At 45.5% G+C, this 15765-nt stretch overlaps 1 long non-coding RNA gene across 1 annotated transcript in view; it reads right to left on the minus strand.

The window, feature by feature from the left end:
* LOC136358951 (uncharacterized) overlaps nt 1–13655 on the minus strand; it is an 85312-nt gene extending 71657 nt beyond the window's left edge. The window contains exon 1 of the long non-coding RNA XR_010743186.1: nt 13116–13655. This is a non-coding gene — a long non-coding RNA (uncharacterized lncRNA). The remainder of the gene's footprint in view (nt 1–13115) is intronic.
* Between the last annotated feature and the right edge of the window lie 2110 nt (nt 13656–15765).

Genomic DNA, 15765 nt, shown 5'->3' on the forward strand with positions numbered 1-15765 from the left:
AGCCTCAGAGGAAGTAGACATGCTCCCACATACTTTCCAGCTATGCCGTGCCAGCCGCAAAGTACGAGCGCAGCCAGCGACACGTGTGAAAATACATATGTGGAGTATCAGCATCAGGTCTCCGCAACGATTAACCTCCTCTGCAAGCAAGACAAAATTAATTTCTCATTTTTTAATTTAAAAAACCACACCCCAGAAGAGCAGACTAGGGAGAAAAAGAGAACCCCTCCATCGCATTCGTGCCCTTTCCCTTTCTCCCCCGCATGCACACTTACCCACACCTACATTGTGCTGGAAAAAGGTTGTAAGCATGGCATAACCACTATTGTGTCCTGGGTACAGGGAGCTGTGGTTTTGAGATTAAACGCCCAGTAAAGAAATTTTACCCTTTTTACCAGAATTTTCCATAAGCAATTGAACATTGACTAGGGAAAAAAAATAGAGAAATGTCGAAATTTCCTCTCATGCTCAAATGCGGCTATATGGTTGAGATCACTCCCTATGATAACCTAAAATTAGGGCAAAAAGGACACACCAAGTGCCTGAGAGAAGATGCCTGGCCATGGGGACCATGCTACTGGGGACACTGGGAACTGGTGTCAGGGCAGCATGACCTGGTCTGGGGGTTCTCCTTGCAGGTGACAGAAGGGCACCCTGCCTCTACCACCTTCAAATACACTGCTATAGGTATCTTTTCATCAGTGGTCAGTCTTTAAGGGAATAGGAAAAAAATCAAATGGAAGGAAAAAAAAAAATAGAAATCACGTGACACTCCCACTCCCCTGGAAAACCCAGCAGCCACAGAGAAAGAAGTTTTATCCCTGTAAAACCCAAAGAAGGAGCAGTAAAAAGACGCAGGGAAAGTAATTCCTTTTCCAAAGGTCCTCTGGAAACTCTCAAGGTGCTTTGCCTATTCTGCAACAAGGATCTCTCTTTGAGACATTTCATCTTTACTGGTGTACTGGGGAAGGGACTCATGGGTGGGGAGGGAGTTAAAAATAAAAAAAAAAAAAACACTGAAAAGCTATTTGTAAACTGTTTCACCCCAGTGAACCCTTCAACTCGCGGTTTCTCTAACCGACTGAACAGCACACCTGCAGAGCAAGTTGGGGAAGGAGACACCCCTCTGTAAATACCTGGGAGATCCCTCAAGCAGGCTGCACCTCCTCAGGCACCTCTGTGTGCAGGATGATGGCAACAGGTGCCCATCTTTCTGGGAACAGCCTAAACTTTACAGTCAAGTAACAAATGGAAGGTGGGCAGGGGGCAAAACCACATAAATATATATATATTTCCTCAGATAAAAATGCCCTGAATACAATTTCAGCTTTGCAATAGTCAACACTGCCCTTATCTGGGTTTCAGCACATACTAGGTCTCAGGCAACTCCTCATCCCTCCTTCACCCCCATCATCTTTGACTAGCCAAAGAAAGCAGCTGTGCCAGGTGTTACTAAGTACAGCTGTAAATCCTGCAGCCTTCTCTGCCCCATCCAGGCGACCTGCAACCTGAAGTGCCAAATCTGGCAATTAAGATACCCCTCAAAGCCTGCACAGTCCCATGAAAGCCAGATGCCCGTCTCCTCCAACATCAGTTCAGTGCTCCGGGTCTGCTGCCCAGCATTGACTGCTGGACATCTGGAGCAAAAGACTGGGAGCAAAGACATTTCTCACAGTACTGGTTTACTCACAGACCAACAAAAGGGCACTAATTCTCACCTCTGGGCAGACTACTACTTTAAAGAAACAAACAAAAAAACACCAAGCAAATCCCAAACCACCTTCAGGCAGTGAATCAGCCATTGCTTGAGTCACACATGCACAGCATGCACCAAACTCAGCTGAGAGCTGCACCACCAACCTCAGCCTTTGCTCTTCTCTGCCTGTCCACCCTCACCTTCACCCCAAAACTAGCAAGGAGCTTCTTCACAATGCTGTGAAGGTTTAAATCAGAAATATGCAAGCAATGCTAGTGTGGGCACAGACATCCTGAGGGGGGAGGCAGAGGGGAAGTGCATTAACTAACCCTGCTGATGCTGGAAAATATGCAGGTAAGCATGAGCGGCAAATCCCAAAGTGTGGTGTTCAAATAAGCATCCCCAGCATGGCTGTTTGTCCAAAGCTTCACCAAAGTATCCAAACTTGCTGAGATGCAAAGTAAAATTGGGAGGGAGAACCTTTCAGAACCTCTAATTCTTCACACTGGAACATGGCTACGGCAATATTTTCAGTGCCTAAATGGAATGGAATTGGATTCTAGGAATCCAGTTTGGGGAAACGGATGTTCTCCTACCATTTCTTCAAGACCAAATGATGGTCTTGACCAAATGTCTTTATTCTGACAACAACTGAGCAGAACAGAACTCTGCTACGGCCCCATCATGCTGCAGACTACAGACCTATAATCAAAGATTATTCTTTCCTCCACAAGAGCTTTTTCATTGCTTGTTTACAGAACTGTGGCACCAGGAAATCCCTAAAACCACCTGTACTAAAGGACAGTCATAGAGAAGACAACTTCACTGCAACAAATAGACTGCAAGTGGTGGGGGAGGACAACAGGCACTCGGGGAAGGAACAAGGAAAAGAGTGGGGCCAAGCAAACCACTTCTGGCATTCATGTTTACCATTGCCACTTTGCCCTACCCTCCTGCACATGCACACCCTCTCCAGAGCACTCAAGTCCCATGTGCACTTTGAATTCCTCTGCTGCTGATTGTAGTAGTCAGCTATTTCATGTTATTTTAAAGCAGACAGTGAAAACTTTGGTCCTATAAAGTTCTTCTACGACATTACTGACCTTGTTGCTCTTCATACTACTCCAGTTTCCATAAGAAAAAAGTAGTTAAATTCTCAAGTGATTCAATCAAGATCTGTGTTCATCTTCAGAAATAACTGGCATCACTTTGAGATCAAAATATCTACCCCATTGCTATAGAAAGACTTTAAAGCTGTAAGTTCTATATAGATAACATTTCCACAGCACAATATTTTTTTTCTCTACCAAAACTCATCATGAAAAGCACCAGAAATACTTGTAGCAGGCAGCTAATACGAATTACTACTTTGCTTTCAAGCTGTTTTCACTAAATTAGCCTTGATAGCATCACAATTTGTTCAGGTAGGAAACAATAGAAATTAACAAACCATGGCAATCTGGGGAGGGAGAAAGAACTGTGGAGGCAATATTTACCCCTTGAAAGTAGTATTTGGGAAAAAAACAAAAAGCATTACAATGCCTAAACAACATGTGGGTTTGCTTGTACTTGTGCACTGCAATTGCAACCTTGAGTTTTGCTTTAGTAATTGGGGCTAGACAAAACAACTCGACTGTAGCTGTACAACACCGCATGCCAGACCTCACTTTGATCTTAGAAAACGGTAAAATTTTTTTAGAGAAAGTTTAGAGATGATCTGAACGATACTCACAGCTTTTTAAGCTTGGAATTTGCTGGTTGGTGCATTAAGCATTACTCACTTTCTGAACAAAGTGGAAAGTTAACACAAATTGGCAGATGACTAACTGTCCAAGAAAGAGATTACTGAATGAATCACTGACTCTACTTTTAGTCTAATAATAAGACAAATGAAGAGGACCAAGAAGGGGAAAAAGACAAACAAAAAACATTTCCTTGCAAAGTGTTTAAATTTGCATTGCCCATGAATTTCCAGCTATAACAAACTATGCATACATTTCATAACTTACCATGAGTTTTACATCGGGGTTAACTTCCTGACAAGCCTCACGATTACTTCACAGCATCACTTAATTTGAATTTCTGTAAGAACTCTGCTCCACACTTTCCCTTGGTACACATTTAATAAGTTACAGGAACAAATTAAGGGATTGGAAATGAAGTTAAATTGCTGAGTTGAGTCACAAGCACTTGGCAGGGTACAGGTTCCACATAAAAAAGAACCTCAGGCACAGAAGATACCTGAAGCTGACCTGAAGCAGAATTTACGTTTCCCAGCTCAAGAAGAGGACCTAACCAAAAGCTTCCTGATATTTTCATTTTTGCCACTCAGGTTCTGGTGAAAAGTTTGCCTAATGCACAACCAGCATTCAGCCTCGCAGAAAATCACCCCGGGAAGCTGATCAAGAACAAAGGAAAGGGGGAGCAGTGTCATCCCTGCTTCAGCAGCCCAGCAGGGTGAAGCTACAGACAGCAAATCTAGGAGACCTAGGTTTGCCCCTCAGCAACCTGCACACCCACTGCTCCCCCTTGTCTTTCCCACATTAGCTCTGCTGCTCTTTGGATCTGTGGTCTTACTCATCAAATTGCCTATGAAAATTAGCCAAGGTTAAGAAAATGGTAAATTGCTGTGTACTAGGTTGAAAAGCTGAATCAGCTCAGCAAAGCACAACAAGCACATGGCCAAGCAGGACCTTCTGCTCTCACCCAGTGGCACAAGGTGCTACCAGCTCTCAATTTCACCCTCTCATTTTGAAGGATGAAATTAGACTCCCTCCCTCACCTGAGTAAATTCAAGTCACTCAGGTCATCTGCTGAACCTGTTACTCAACATTGCTTGCCATCATCCCCAGAGTGATAAAAGGTTGTGAGAAGACCCAAGGGTTTAGGAATGCAGCCACATGGTTCAAAAAATTCTCCACAGTCACCAGGTCTGCTCATGTCTTCATATGTAACAGATTTAAAATTCTCAAGAGCTCATCGCATCTGGGAGATCAGTGACATGACCAGGTTCCATGAGGCCAGAAGCCAGAATCAGGTAGGAATTAAAATAGTTACAGAATCACAGAATAGTTTGGGTTGGAAGGACTTTCCAGATCATCCAGCTCCAAACCCCCTGTCACGGCTAGGGATGCCTTCCAGTGGACCAGGTCACTCTAAGTTCCATCCAACTTGGCCTTGAACACTTCCAGGTTTGGGACATCCACAATTCTTTGGGTAATCTGTTCCAGTGCCTCATCCTCCTCACAGTAAATAATTTCTTTCCAATAGCTAATCTAAACCTACCTTCTTTCAATTACTTGAATACTTGCAGGAGATAGAACTTCTGCATTTTGTTAAAACTGGAGACTCGTTTGATTGTGTTCTGCTTTCCTCTTTTTTTTCAATTGTCTTTTGCAGACACAAGCTGTAAATAAATATCCCAAACCTCTCATGCCCTGGGAAGCAAGTTCCTATTGGCAAGCTACAGGTTAGGCTAGGCACAGCCTAGTTTGCAGAGCCACCACATTGCCAGAGCAAGACAAGAATAACCTTCAGGAGATGGGGCACGATGCAGTGACAGTCAGTGAACTTTGGGGACCAGATGTTCCATCGCCAGCTCCAAGTCTTTTAACAAGTTTTGGTTTAATTTGACGCATTATCCAGGTTCTTGATAGACTCCACAGCAAATGTAACGTGCACAAAACTAACCCTACATGTAGACTGAGTAATTTCCTGCCAACTTAGTTCTCAGGGCTGGCCCACTGTGGGATGGGGCGCCAGGGCAAGCAAAGGCAAGAATAGGAGATGCTGAGCAGAATCACGGCCCCGAATTTGGCAGCAACACTGTCAGCTGCCCTTCACAGGTCCAGCCCTCAGTGATTTTGGACACAAATCCCATTTCAGAGTCAAGAGCTCAAAACATCAATGAGATTTAGACACACTACTCATTTGCCATGATCCAACCTTCACGACACTTCTGATGGCATGATTTTCTAAAGACAAGCCAAACTCAAGAGCCTATGTTCTCTTGAACTCTGAATGACCATGGACACCTTATTTTGCAGTCTTTACTAATAATTCTTCTGTGAACTTCAGTAATAACTGTCTCTAAATAAATCTCTTAAGTTAGAATTTGGCCTTTTAGGCTATATCCATCTTAATATAATAACACGTGTCTTACTGTTGCCATGTAACAAACAACTGGATTTCCACGTGTTGCAAAGTTTTATTTCCACAAGCTTTTGCACCTCTGTTTTTAGTGCACTTTAGTGCACACTTAGTAAAAGGCTACAAAACAAAGATTCTCCATCACAGTCTGGTTACCCAAGAAATTGACAAATGCATCCAAGGTATTTCAGCACAACCCAAACCAACTTATATACATTAATATATATAAATATTTAGTTGTAAAAGAAGCCTGCTGACAATGAGGGAGCTGGGATAAGTCTAGATTTTCTAAGTGTATTTTGTTAAAAACATACACTCTGCTTTTAAAATAGAATAAGAAGAAACAAGGAACTATCACATCCTTATAAGGAATAACTTAATAGTACGAATATTGCAACAACAGAGAAAGTAAACATGGAGGCTTCATTATTGTGGGAATTTTCTAACAGGGAAGAAAATACTAGCTCTGCCTCATGTATGGCCTTTAAACCTTGTAACAAACACAGGCAACTTGAAAACAGCAACATTAAATGCAGCAGATCAGGACACACTGATTGAACTACCATTCAAAGCACAACACCTTGAATAAAAGAATTACAATTTTATATACTGTAACACCATGAAGGGCATGGTCTGCTTATATGAAAACAAAATAACCTCATATTCTACAAGGCACATTTTCAAACAAAAAGCAGAATGTGCTATGTGTGTGCAGACATTGATTCACTGCACTGAACATAGTGCAGAAACTTTACAAAAAGGTAAACAGCTAAAAGGATTTGAAAACTATTACTTTTAAAGAGAGAGAGAAAAATAAAATAATTTATCAGATCACTTTCTGATTTGCACTTTATTCAGTATCACTTTCAGTACTGGAAGATGTGCGCTTCCTTCCAGGTAGTGACAGACACATCCTACAGTTGTCATTTATGTTTCAACTCCTATTTTCTGTTTACTTTCCTCTCCAGATCCTCTGACCCCCACCAGCTGAAACAGCAATAAAGGTCACCCAGCAGCCTTACTGTCCCTCTCTTCACCAGACTGGAAAAGAGGTAGAGAACAGCAGCTCGGCAAGATGAAGTAGTGTGCCAAGTCTTCCCCCAGTCGACATAAATACGTTGTATTTTCCAGATGCGCATCTCTGACATCGAGGCTAAGGATCGGCAATACTCTGCGGTGAAATGCAAAACACTGAGAAGATGACAGGATAGGGACTTTTGCACTGCAAGCACTGGTATGAGTAGGTTTTCTTTGGAGGGTACAAGATTTTTCACTGCTGCATAGCAAATCACTAAATCTTCCATAAGTTTAAAAAAAAAAATCTTAAAGTAATATTTTCCAACCTTTCACTAAGAGTAGGGGACAAAACCACACGTTTTAAAGGTCTTCCACAGTTTTATTATTAGAAGTAGAAACCCCACTGATACTGATGAGTCATTTGTATTGGCGGAAACCAAGAACACCCATTTTCTTCATGTGTTATAAAGCTCCCAGTGTGGTTTTCTATTAATTACTGGTCAAAGTCGTTGACTAAAAACAAAACAAGTGACATGAACTCACCTTGTTTTTAACCCTGCTCTATAGCAGCTGATTTTATTCATCACGCTTTCAAAGCCTGCTTATTTTTCACCCCATTCCACAAGAAGAAGAAAAATACACAAAAGACAACTACGAATCTAAATTCCCTCACAGTAAATCCAGAACTGCAGATGGCTAATTCACTCCACTTCTGCAAAGGCTTTTGTGATCAGCTAAGAAAGAAGAAAGGAGGGAAAAAAAAAAAAAAAACCACAACAAGAAGATCAGTTAAAAATCATCAGTCAGCAGCAGCTATCATTTTAGAATCCTTATGAGTAATCAGAATAGAGTCTGTAAATAAAGACGCAGTTGTACAAGAGCGTGAGCAGATGAAGGAATCCTTTCATGCTAGCAGACAGTGATATTGCCACACAGGAGGTAAGAATGAAACTAAGAAATTGCAAAATTTTGAAAATTAAAGACAGATAAAACAGGCATTTTAAAGTTTAATCATAATTCTTTGCTGGCTTTAAAGAAGACTTATGCCATAAAAAGGGGTGGAGGGCAGGAGACTCCACAGCACAGCTTGCATTTGAAAAGGGAAAACACAATTTATAGGCTAGACCTGCCATACCCAGATTTGGAACAATGCTCAGGGAGATTTTTTTTGTAACAACTCAGTCACAAAAAATAAAAAAATAATTTTAAAAAAATCAAACCCAAACTCTATGTAAGCAAACAAAGAAACAAACAAACAACAAAAAAAAACCCACCCAAAAAACCCCAAACCAACAAAAACACCTAAACCCCAGAGGTTTAGCCTGCTGATCAGTAGCATCAGAATGCACTTGGGGCGCAACCTCTGCAACAGCACAGTGAACTTCCACTTCACCCTCCGCACCTAGAGGAATGGCAGCCTGGCAAAATGACAGTGTGTTTTGATGTTGCTGGGGAAGAAAACCACAGCAAAGCAGTGACCGAGAACCGAAAATAACCTTTGAACAGCAGCTCGGCACTGCCGGTCTCTCTGCCCGCGCCTCCTATTGTGGATAGTTTATAGCCAGGGCAGCTCCAAGCTGCACCAGACACGTGAGTCAGCAAGAGCGGCTCGTAGGAAACTGCTGACATGTTCAATTGCTCTCACACACACCGAACACACCTACCCGCTAAATAAAAAACAGCCTGCATGCAAATCGGGGTGAAGGAACACCTCCACACCTACAGTTCCTGTTTTCCTAGTTCAGGTTTAATTTTTAAAGCGATCACTGAAGAAAGAAGGGAAAAAAAAAAAAAAAAAAAAAAAAAAGCCCTCAGTGAATGTCAGCTATAATAAGTAGCTGTGATTAAGTCTCAAGGGTCATTTTGTTTATTTAAGCTGCTTTTCCTCTTTTCAAAAAACAAAATTGCTGCTCCACAGCCCAGAAGCCCTGTGTGGTGACAGGCAGCAAACAGTTCCTGTTTTTCTTAGTGGGGAGACTCCTTTTGAACCTGTGCACCAAACCCCATCTACCCATCACAGCCCGGCTGATTGTTTTCAACACTAAGAAGAAAGGAAGGGGGAAAAAAAAAAAAAAAAAAAAAAAAAAAAAAAAAAAAAGCTTCAGGCTTTTATTTCAACTCCTACTACGGATAAACTGGAAATTCCCATGTTTTTTGTTCCAAATAGCTTTTCAAACATCTTGTTCGGTTGAGACAGCAGAGGCAGTTGTATGCAAATGATAGGTCTTAGGAATAAATCTGGGAGGATCTGACCATTTTAGGTCACCTTTCAAACTAGAAAGAAGAAAAAGGCATAGCTCAGGTCCCCCTGTGTCTTACCCCTGCAACCACCACCTGCACCACCTCCTCCTTCGCTGTTTCCTTTGAGGTACTGAATCCAAGCTGTCCCAGCTGGCTCTGAGGGCAGGTTTGCAGCAGCAGGTGTGAACAGCGAAGGGGGAGCAGGCACGGAAGGCTGAGGGCTTACACACAGACCGGGCGGTGTGCCTGGCGGCCCCCTCACCCACACAGGAGCCGCATTCAGCCCCCACCGCATTCGGAGCTTTTACAGACAGTCTTTTTCAAGCTACACAGGGACACATCTATTGATCTGCTGAGATGCCAGTGCAGCACAGGTGGTGTTCTCCAGATTGTTGCTGTGGCTCCTTCTGCATGAAGATCAATACAATCGAGCAGAGGAGTCTTCTGAGCCCGATTTTTGACAGATCAAAGTTCTGCTGCACATGTAAACTTTTAGCATAAGGGCTTTCCTGAAACTTATTCCCTCGTTCTTTTTTATTTGCCTCTTCTGAACATGTGGTTGTTCTTTGATCATTAGTTCTAGTAACTCAGAAGATGCAAGTCCATCACTGGTCACAGAGGCAGCATTTGTATACATTCCTCTGCTAGCCTGCTTTAAAATTGTAATTCATAGTCTAAGAGCGGCATAGTATGCAGTGCTCTTTTCAACCCACTACAAAGATGTTTCTGCCTATCTAAAAAGCAAGATGAGCACATTGCAACTCAGCTGGCTATATTCATACATTTTACATCTTCTTGATGCAAGCTTCAAATACATGTGTAATATTCAGACAGCTGTCAAGGTTAGTATCTTTTGGCTGAATTTAAAGGAATGATGACCATTTTTCGTAACAACCTGAATGAGTACTTTGAGCACTATTCCGGAAATCCTGCAGGAGTTTCTGGGAGTAGAACTCTACTGCCCATTCATCTACTACAACAAAATCATTTGGGCATCTGCTCAAATATCAGTAAAGAACTGCAGGATCAGAAAAACACTCTTTACACAGTCTCTTAAAGCATCTGCAGCCCGCAGGAACACTGAAAGCAGCAGGAGTAACTCAGAGAAAGCATGAAGTTTTAAACCTGAATTTTCTTCAGCACATCAATGGAATGATTAGTGTATTTTCCCTAACAGCTCAGCTCAGAAAACCCTTATATACAAGCATCACACCCAAAATGTACTGAGCTGAAAATTCAGACTCAGAGGTGAAAGAAGCATGCATGCCTTCAAACCTAAGTCAGACCTGCTCAACACTACAGGTACATTCTTAGTGTAAACTAAGAAGCCATTCAGAAAGTATTCCTTTGAGTAAAAAGGCATATACATTTTGATTTGAATATATAAACCATGTTCATACCACCTAAATTAAAACCACAAGAGACTCTGTTCATGTCATATAATAAACGCTATTCAATTTTACCGACTGTTTATTACATAAAAATGTCATTATTACTGAAAAGATTACTTTGCATATATTAATGCTACACATCTCATTTTTCATCTCAGTGCCATAAACCTCTCTTTGCTATGGTCTGAGAAGTCTCCTCTTTACCAGTGCATATGTGAAACCCTACCCAAAAAAATGTCACAAGCACACAATGACAAAATGTCTATTTCTATTCTTAAAAATAAACCACACTGATTTTTTTCCACAACACCTTTAGAGAAAACCTGAAAGAAAATAATTGGCAATCACAGTGCAGCCTCATTAAGAAAAAATGGCACTTCAGACAGAAAAATCAAGCAATGAAAGTTTTAAAATAAGCAAAGGCAAGGAACTTCTGTCACATATTCCACACTACACATCATCTATACAGGGTTTTATTTTCAGCTCTCTTTGTCTTTTATTATGCATCGCAGAAAGAGATATGTAAGATTGCTATATATTATGGAGATTTTATCATTTCAGTAAGTAACTGAAGACTTCTCCAATGTCAAAGATTTACCAAAATCTCCTCATAAAGTCATATTTTATGCCTGATTTCCCTTCCTGCCCAACACAAAAGAGTAAACAGCCAATGTTTTCTTGCTGCAGAATGAATGACTGAAAGCCAAGAGGAAAAAAGAGGAAGGCATCCCACCTACATCACCAGACCAATCCGCCAGCATGCACATTACCAGCAACAGATGTTCCAGATGTGCCTCTGGGTCAGAAAAAGACTAGGAGTACCTGTCCTAGAACTGTCTCCCTGTGTGAGATACCTGAGCTTAAACAATTGCTGTTGATTATCAGCTCGGGATCTGTCAGCACGTGCATTAGTCATCTATTTACTGCGTGCCTATTCCCCATGTACACTCCAAAATGGTAAAAGTTTAAAAAAATTTTAGCTGTTTAACCTCAAGTGTCACAGCAGAGTTGCCCAGCACTGCCCAGAAACGCACACTGCTTTCACGGAGCATTTTTGCAAAATATCCCTAAATATCTTCAGAACCACCGTACCTCCAAAATCACTAGGGACCTTTCTTGCCCACTTGGCAGCTGTGTACTGGTGTACGTACATCTGTTCGAGTGGTTCGCCCAGCGTTACAGAGGAAACTAACAAGAAAACTAGACCTATGATCCTGGTTTTTCAGTTCTCTACTTTTCCAATTAGTCACGGCTTCCTTCCATTCCTTGAAGAGCACCTTCAGAACAGCCTTTGAAGCTGGAGGGTCAAATGTGAAAAGCAATGCTGAAAACTCAGGTTCAGTACACGGCAGGGAAGTACAACACCGATCCATTCTGCTGCGCAGCTGCCCAGATCCCAGTGACAGGGGGCAGGCGGGTGGACACAAAAGGCAGCAAGGCTTTTAAAAGAGCAAGCCCACATGTGAGGTGGAATTTTATTTCTGTTTGTCAATGTAGAGCTCCTAGAACAGTGATTTAAAGCTGTTGTCTATGGGGCTGTTGCCTAACACAGCACCTTATCGTTTTATTCTATCCATCTCATCTCAGCAATTACCTCAAATTTCAGTATTTACATACCTGAAAAAGTCCATTTACCCAAGTATCACCACCCTCCCCAAACTGCAGAGCATTCCACCAGCTACAGCAAAATCTCAGGCAATTCCTAGCTCAAAAAAAAAAAAAAACCCTCAACTTGTTTTCAGCTCGAGCCTCAGAAGAAAAAAATTAAAATATGCACAAGTTTAGCGACAGTTCCAAAGTCTCAGAAAACGTGCTTTCATCACGAAAACACTGACACGGCTTCAACCAGAGCAAACAGGAATGCTGTAATTTCCCAATCTTTCCAATATCTTAAGGAGTATTTCTAATCAGATGTCGTCCCTGCCTCACGTTTATTCTTGAAGACTGAAACGCAGGGTTTACTCCGGAGCTTCAATAACAAGGGCACAATGATCTCACGGCAACTGAAGCGATTTAAGCAAGACACCCGCCGCATGACCAAAATAGCCCGCTCCACAAAAGGAGAGGCACGGTTTCACACTTAGCCTCTTTCATGACAGCCAGCGTCTCCGCGGCGCGCTGCCGTGCCCGCACGCCGCGCCTTAAACGATCCCAGAAACTGTTACCGGAGTTGGCATCCCTCCCCGAGCCGACGGGGCCGGGGGCAGCGGGGGGCACGGCGGGACGCGCTGCCCCGGGAGGCTGCAGGTGGCCGCGGCGGCGGAGCCGGGCGAGGCGCCGGGCCGGCGCTGGGCGGAGGGGCTGCCCGGGGCTCGGGCCGTGCGGAGCGGAGCGGGAGAGAGCGCACGGACACACGCGCCCGCCGCGCACTCCCCGTTACGCAACGCGCGTATTTCCCACTTTAAGGAATAAGCACTAAGCGCGCCTGCACAGCCCGCGGAGCTCCGGGGGCGGCGGTGCAGCCCCCCGCCTGACCCCGCGCAACAGCTGCTGTGCCTGGGAGGAGGAGGAGGAGGAGGGGAGAAACCACGCTGCCCCCCCGCACGGCCAGCCTCCCCCCAAAGTTCGCCCCCCCCGCCCGGTCCCCTTCCCCAGCGGGGCCGCGGAACAGGCGCACTCACCTCGCCTCCGCGCAACTTTCGGGGGTCGCCCCTGTCGCCGCAGCCTGGGCGGGAGGTGGGGGAGGCAGTGGGGCGGGGTGGAGTGGGCCCGGGGGCGGGGGGGCTGTTACGGCTGAGGAGGTTTGGGGAAGGGGGAGGTTGCTCTTGCTGTTGCTGCCGCTGTTGTTTCGGAAATTCTTATTAGTATTTCTCTGCGGTCAGAAACCTGCACCCTCCCCCCCCCAAATGAAAAAAAAAAAACCCGACCCAGACGATCATCACATGGCGATTGCTTTGAACCAGCTGTTTCCAGAGCCAAAGTCTTGCGGAGAAAAATAAAGGGGGAAGGGAGGGAAGGAGGGGAGGGCTGGCAGGGGGGCCGGAGGAGGAGAGAAAGCCGCAGCGGAGGGAGGGCGGGTGGAGAGAGGGCGGGCGGCGGGGGGGAGGGGGAGCAGCACCGCGGCGGCTGTGTTGTTGCCGGAGCGGCACCCGGGGCCGGCGGCGGTGGCAGCCCGGCCGGCGGAGGCGGAGGAGAGAAGGCGGCGCTGCTGTGCTGCTGCTGCCGCGGCCGCTGCTGCTGCCCGGCTCTGCCGCCCGCCCGCCGCCGCCTCCCGCGCCCCGGCCCAGCGCCGCCCCCGCCCCTCAATCGCTACATTGTTGACATTCGCAGGCTGACGTCACCCTCCCCGCCCCGCCGCGCGCTCCATTCACAACAACGCTACGCCAACGGCGCAGCGCCCGCCGCCGCGCCTACGCTCGCCGCGGTCACTACGCACGGGGAGCGCCGTACGGCCGCTCCGGGAATAGCGGCGGCGCCGCCGGCGCTCCGCTCGCCCCGCCCCTCCGCGAGCGGTCGGCGCATGCGCGGCGCGGGCTCGCTCGCTCGCTCCCTCCCGCGGTACTGCGTGTGTGTGTGTGTGTGTGTGTGTGTGTGTGTGTGTGTGTGTGTGTGTGTGTGTGTGTGTGATACGGGGTGCGTGCGTGCGTGCGCGCGCGCCTGCCGCCGGACCCCGCGCCGGGGCTCGCGCTGGCGGCCGCGGGAGGCTCTGGGAGCCGTAGTCCGCCGCGAGGGGCCGCCATGGCGGCGGGGGCGGCCTGAGGGGGGCTTCGCCGCGACGGCTGTGGCGGTGGGAAGGCACTGGGTAGGGTGCGATGGGCAGGGTGTGACGGGCAGGGCAAAGAACACCCATCCCCGTCAGCCCCGGCTCCCAGCGGGGCCGCCTCGGTGTTGATGCCTGCAGTATTTTGCGCGCTCCGCCCCCCGGAGATACCTCATCCTACTTACAGTGCCGACCGCAAGCGCCCAGCAGTCATGAGTCAGCCGTGCCGAGCATCGCTCGGGGAGGTGAGCGCTCCCGGGACTGAAAACAAAAACAAAACCCTGACAAGTGTTCCCGACGCGGGAGCGCTGATTGTTCTTCGCCTCCTCTCGGGTTGTGTGTGTGTGTGTGTGTGTGTGTGTGTGTGTGTGTGGGAAGCGCCCGAATACGAGCTCTTTCCCGCCCCGAGGCTTGGCGCCATGGTTCCTTTTGCCAAGTGGAAAGCTGTGATTCTTGCAAATTATCCTGTTGCCGGCAGCCAGTGCTTCTGAGCGGGACCCCAAATGTCAGTGGACATGAAATGCAGTTGGGAGAACTGGTAAATGAATAAGCCGCGTTCTGCAAGCCCGAGTTACTCAGCCGGGCTCGAACAGAAAAACATAAAGATGAAAGACAGCTGATAAAAAGGAAAGTTGGGGAATAAATGATTCACAATAGGGGCCGTGAGTGCGATTATCTCTGGAGACATCTCTAATTAAAGGGCGTTGGATAACTAGAGGGTTACATTTTCCTGGGTCAGTGGTCTTGAAAAAGAAATTGCAGTTGCAGTAAATGTCAATAAAGAATGATGGTGACCTACTGCTAACAAAAGCACGTTCAGTAATTAACATGTGCATGTTTGTTATTTTTTCTGCGTTTGTCAGTTTTCATTGTACATCTTCATCCTCTGTTTCCTCCTTTCACTACAGCCGGATGATATACGGTGTTTTCTGTATCTTCTAGAGAGGAGCCGTTCCTGTGAAGTTTTCTCAATGATGTCTTCTGAAATTGCAGCAGCTACCTGCATGTTCAGTCTGCTAAACTACAGAAAACTATGTTGTTAACCTATTTGTATGTCAGGGCCAGCATATAGTCACTTTTCAAAAACGTGATTCTCCCCAGTTTGCATTTTACGCTATTTTCTACTTATGTAAAGTGGAAAGCCTTTAGTTCATTATAGCATTTTGCCCTGACTTTTCCTAGCTACACGTGGCTGCAGAATAGCACCCTGCTGGAAATTTTGACTCATAAACTTCACTTTTCCTTTCCAAATGATGTTAATATAAAGCCTTGCTCACCAATGCCATTTAGGTTTCTGGTTCTGCAGACATATATGGTGTTAAGCACTCAAAGAGTCCCACAGGGTGTAAGGAAACTCATCATGTTTATGCACTAGTAGGGCTGAGTCTTTGTGTTGATTTGTTTTTCCCTGAAACACAAAAATAATTTTGTACTGGCATGAGAGATAAAAATACTATAACGAGAAGGACAGAGAGATAAAAATAAGCCATGCAGCATTTGTAATGCTTTAGTTAGCACACTACGTGCCCGTTATGCCACTGCATTCAAAGTGCACGTATTCTGTTATTTAC

Source organism: Sylvia atricapilla, chromosome 3, assembly GCF_009819655.1.
Source record: "Sylvia atricapilla isolate bSylAtr1 chromosome 3, bSylAtr1.pri, whole genome shotgun sequence".
NCBI lineage: Eukaryota > Metazoa > Chordata > Aves > Passeriformes > Sylviidae > Sylvia > Sylvia atricapilla.